This window comes from Dipodomys ordii, unplaced genomic scaffold (assembly GCF_000151885.1).
Source record: "Dipodomys ordii isolate 6190 unplaced genomic scaffold, Dord_2.0 Scaffold11, whole genome shotgun sequence".
Taxonomy (NCBI): domain Eukaryota; kingdom Metazoa; phylum Chordata; class Mammalia; order Rodentia; family Heteromyidae; genus Dipodomys; species Dipodomys ordii.
The window spans coordinates 833,545-839,033 of record NW_012267227.1 but is presented as its reverse complement, the minus strand read 5'-3'; the positions used below and the strand labels follow the sequence as shown (position 1 = coordinate 839,033).

General features: G+C 46.3%; 1 long non-coding RNA gene and 1 pseudogene across 1 annotated transcript in view; one reads left to right on the top strand and one right to left on the bottom strand.

Annotated features, from left to right (window-relative positions):
- The window catches only part of LOC105981063, a 454-nt gene extending 279 nt beyond the window's left edge, over positions 1-175 (top strand). Inside the window, exon 2 of the long non-coding RNA XR_001174782.1 lies at positions 136-175. This is a non-coding gene — a long non-coding RNA (uncharacterized LOC105981063). The remainder of the gene's footprint in view (positions 1-135) is intronic.
- Positions 176-289: 114 nt separating this feature from the next.
- On the bottom strand, positions 290-734 carry LOC105981062 (annotated as a pseudogene).
- Between the last annotated feature and the right edge of the window lie 4,755 nt (positions 735-5,489).

Below are 5,489 nucleotides of genomic sequence, written 5' to 3'. Positions count from 1 at the left end.
CCAGAAAACCGGAAGTGGCGCTGTAGCTCAAGTGGTAGAGTGATCGCCTTGAGCTGAAGAGCTGAGGGACAGCGCCCAGGCCCAGAGCTCAAGCCCCACTACCAAAAAAAAAAAAAAAAAGTTTTCTCAGATGAGCATGTGAATGAATGGAGGGAGGTAAACAAAAAATAAAATTTAAAAAAAAAGATGAGGTCTGATAGGGGAGCAGCTGGAAAAGAAGTCAAAAAAGGAACAGTAATTTAAAGTTTATTCCAGCTATAATGCAAGTTATTCTGACTTTAAGGTAGCATCACATAGCATACTTCTGAGTCCATTCCCGAGATATTCTGTTGTACTCATCTCTGTCTGTTTTATAGATCCGTGCAATCTCTGGCACTAGGGGTCATCTGGGTTCGGATCACCTGGCAGTGAACAAATGGATAAAAGAACTTTAGAAATAGTTAAAGCAGGAGACCACTGTGCCCTTAGAATATCAAGACAAATGCTGCCATTACTGTTCATATTTGGATGGTAACTTCTTGTTGTAAATGCAACCTTGGGTGGTTTGAAGGGGTAGTCTGTAGGAAAATGAATTGTCACAAGGAATACACCACCTTGATATGGGCTGTTATTAGGTCCCATCATTGTGGCTTGCCAGTGAAACATGTCATCCCCAACTGGACCTGCAGAGCACTGTGCTGGAGGATCACGGGCCAAATCACTAAGTTCTTTATTAATCCCTTTTAACGCCATAGTCTGTGCTTTTCGCTTGGCTCCTCACTCTATCTCGGTGTGTGCTCAAAGGGTCCAGCCAAAACTCTTGATTATCCGGGCCGTTGGGGAAGGACTGTATCTTCAACTCACACCGGTTCTGCCAGACACAGGTGTTTGGTGTCAAGGTGAATCTCACGAGAACCTCGTGGCCAGCTCTTATTTTTTTATTTTGTGTCATTAGTGGAGCTTGATCTGAGAGACTGGACACTGCTGTCCCTTAGTTTTTTCATTCAAGCCGGGCACTCTAGCACTTGAGCCAAAGCTCCACTTTGGGCTTTTTTGATGATTAATTAGAGACAGGAGTCTCATGGACTTTGCTTCCCCAGGCTAGCTTTGAACCGCCATCCTCAGCATTCAGCCTCCTGAATAGCTAGGATTACAGGTAGGAGCTACTGGTGCTGGACCTACAAGTGCTTTTTTTTTCTGTCTCTCTCTGACTCTGATTCTCTCCAGCCCTGATGCTGATGATGGTTACAGGACTTATCAGGAAAGGGAATCTGATTGGCCCATCCTGGGTCACATGTCCACTTACCATCCAATCAGCTGTGACCGGGTGGTAGGACCATACAGTACAATGTGGCCTCAGGGATTCACCCACATGGATGGAGGATGGGTCCACAGCCTTCCCTTCCAATCCCCCACAAAAACGTAGGCTCCACAAACATAAATGAAGTCCTGTACTGTAGTGCCAGGTGGACAGCTGGTGCTGGATTGAAGAGGGCCTAGCCCAATTAATAATAGTGTCTTCTGTGCATCCAGAAACTCATGTATATTTTCATAGTCTCCTTGCTGAGTTGATTTATACAAGTTCGTTTGGCATAGAAGGTGCTCAGGCTAGGTGTCCCCCACATGTTTTGGTGCCTGATGTATAGAATGAATGAATGAGTCAACGAAGGAATGAATGAATGAGTCAACGAAGGAATGAATGAATGAGTCAACGAAGGAATGAATGAATGAGATGGGGGTTGGATGAGAGGCTGGAAAAGGGAGTTTTTGCAGTTTCCTGTTGTCACACAGGTCTTTGTTGACAACTTAGCAACAAAAGAACGAGGAGCTCAGGTCCTTATGAGCATTGGAGGAAGAAGATCAAGGACTGGGTTCAGGAAGTCTCACCCTGACTCTCATTAACTTACAATTTGTGTGTGTGTGTGTGTGTGTGTGTGATGTGTGTGTGTGCGCATGCTAGTATTGGGACTTGAACTGAGTGTCTTTAACTTCCACACTTACTAATGTATTATTGAGGCACTGATTTTGATTGTCTGGACTCAGTTTCCTAACTAGTAAGAAGGTATGACTGAAGCAGGAAGGAAAGGGTTTTGAGAAGGCCTTGCCTTTCCCAGGTTTACAGGGGGCCTCCTGGCAGCCCAGAGAGAAGGGAAAGAGCTCGGGTTTTCCTCTGGCTGCATTGTGGTACCCCTGGGAGCCCTGGCTGCCACCAATCCATGACCTCACCATCTGTGTGGTTGAAACCAGAGAATCTCTTGTTAGGGGCTGAGCAGGAAGTTTTTTTTTTTTTCCTTTCCTGAGGAGGGAGCTTTTGTTCTCCAAGCCTTGATGAGGAGGCAGAGGAATTTCCAGCCAGATGATGTCAGCCCTGGGGAGGGGGGGAGCCCGGGGAACCTGCAGAGGGGCGGAGGGGGGGCTGCCCGTAGCAGTGCAGGATTTCAGGCACCAGGGGCCTGGGTCTCTTTCCCCTCTTTCCCATGACCCAGGTCAGCAGCCTGTCCATCTCAAGAGGAAAACCACAGAGAAGCTCATTTGCTTTTTAATTCTACCTGCTTCCTCACCTGACTCACCAAAATGACTTGAACCTTACCGGGACTCAGTTTCCCCATTTATAACATGAGACCAGAGTCCAGCTCCAGGGACCCTCACTTTACCACTACAGGGACTGACCAGGCTGTCCTTTTATTTTTATTTTTTATTTTTGCTAGTCCTCAGGCTTGAACTCAGGACCTGGGCACTGTCCCTGAGCTTCTTTAGCTCAAGGCTAGCACTCTACCACTCGAGCCACAGCTCTGCTTCTGGCTTTTTCGGTTTATATGGTACTGAGGAATCAAACCCAGGGCTTCATGCATGTTAGACAAGCACTCTACCACTAAGCCACATTCCTAGCCCGAGTCCTTTTATTTTATTTTTATTCTTTTTTTTTTTTTGCTGGTACTGGGGCTTGAACTCAGGGCTTCAGGATTTCATTCTCTCAGTTGGCTTTCTTTGCTCCAGTCTGGCTCTCTACTACCTGAGTCATACCTTTACTTCTGGTTTTTTGGCAGTTAATTGGAGATGAGTCTCATAGATTTTCTTGCCTGGGCTGGCTTTGAATCATGATCCTCAGATCTCAGCCTCCTGAATAGCTAGGATTACAGGTATGAGCCACAGGTGCCTGGGGCGGACCACCTTTACCAGTACACAAGCTTTCGAGACGGTTATGTGTCCTAGAGCAGCCTGTGTAACCAACAGAAATGTATTGTTTCTTGTCCTGGAAGTCAGAAGAATCTCCATTTGAGACTGTGAGAGAGGAGCTGTCCCAGGCTTCTGGCCTTAGTTTATATCTATCACATCCTCAGATCTCAGCCTCCTGAGTAGCTAAGATTACAGGCATGAGCCACCACCAGCCGCTGGCTAAGGATATCATCTGTGCATCTCTGTCTCAATGATCTCTCCTGTAAAAGCCCTGGCCACACTGGATGTGAACAACCCCCTAATGAACCTCATTTTAACTTGCTTGCCGCTGCCAAAGTACTAGATGCCACTTGTGTCAGGTTCCAAAGTGCTGGAAATAAAGTTTAGGGAGACACAATGATCAAGGGCCAGGTACAACTGAAAGGCAGCTTTAAGTCATTAGCATCAGGAGGGAAGATGAATTCAAGCAGAAGAGATAGTAGTATTGTCTTTAAAGCCCTAGAATTCCAGCCTGTTGTAGGTGGCTCATACCAGTAATCTCAGATGCTCAGGAGGCTGAGATTTGAGGATAGTGATTCGAAGCCAGCCTAAGAAGGAAAATCGGTGAGGCTCTTATCTCCAATTAACCACCAAAAAAACTGGAAGTGGAACTGTGGTTCAAATGGCAAAGCTCTAGCCTGAGTGAAAAAGCTAAAGAACAGTGTCCAGGCCCTGAGTTCAAGCCCCAATATGGGCACAAAAACAAATACAGCGTCAGATCCTAGTTAATGAAACCCTATTACCCATTTCCAATTTCACTTGCCAAAATCAAATGTGAAATCCATGAGAGCTCTGTAAATGAGACAGTTTGGGGTAGGGGGCACACTGGAGGGAGATTTTGGTTTGTGTACTTGCTGAATGACCTTGGACACAAGATCTCCTGTTCTAGGCTTCAGTCTCTTTGACTGTCAAGTGCATGTGTGCCCATGCATGTAGGTTTGAGAATGGTAGAGAGAGAGGGTCAGGCTGTTGTTCTGTATGCTGGGCCATGAGTTAAAACCAGTGGTCTCCCTTAAGACTTAGCATCACATGAAGGTGAGCAATCTAGGATAGCATTATAAATCTGTTAATTTATTTATTTATTTTTGTGCCAGTCCTGGGCCTTGAACTCAGGCCCAGGTACTGTCCCTGAGCTTTTTAGCTCAAAGCTAGCTCTCTACCACTTGAGCCACAACTCCACTTCTGGCTTTTTTTTTTCCTGGTTTATTGGAGAGAAAGAATCTCACTGACTTTCTCAGATGGGTTGGCTTTGAACTATAATCCTTACATCTCAGTCACCAACAGCCCCTGGCTTAGGATATCATTTTAAAAGCCCAGAGCACACAATACAGCTCAGGGTAGAGCACAATACCTTAGAGAAACTAGAGAAACACTGGGCTTGTTGAAGATACTCTGCATTCAAACTCGGCCCCACATCCCAGATCTTGCCTCTGTGCTGATAGGGATTCTGGGAATCCTAGAAAGCTAGGAAAGCTGGAGATGCTCTGGAATAGATCTTGATCTTGACATGCCAGGCTAGAGAACAGAGAAAACTAGGTTTGAATCCCCCCCTTCACACACACACACACACACACACACACACACACACACACACACACACACTTGAGAATTGCTCTTTCATTCATTGCTGCATTCGATGGCCCAACCAGGTGAGAAGTTGGCCTCCAATCAGAAGAGCCAGAAGACTTGTGGGTGTGGCAGCAGAGGAAGTGGAATGAACTACTGGAGGAAGCAGTCTCTGGAAGCAGCACTCCTGTGGAAAGAAATACTTTGCGGTTTCTCTATCTTCCAGTTCCTCTGATGGTCACGAAGACAGGAATTGGAAAGTGAGACCCTCTTTTTCCTCTTCCCCCACCACAGCAAGGCCTCTCAAGGTACACCCTGGCCTTTTCCTCTCTTCTCTACCTCCTGTATTTGGCTCCTGCCCCTGGTACCCACTTAACCTTGTTCACCACAAGGTCCTGATTCCACCTCTCACTTCCCTTCCTCCCTAGCCCTTGCTTTTTTGTGCACTTTCTCCCTCTACACCTCACATGACCCCAGCTCAATCTTTCTGATGTCGGGGAAACCAGCACAGATGCCTGCTGTAGTGTCCACACCCCAAGAGCCTGACTTGCTCAGTGAGACTAAAGGGTACCCACAGCCTTTTCATTCCAAAGGATTGAGTCCAGTTTAGATGATCTTTTATTTCCTGTAGATTTATAGATCAGCTTCAATTTTATTCCTTAAATAGACCCTAATTTCCCCAAGGCCAGGGTCTGTGAATTTCACTTATCAGCATCCTGCCCAGGCAC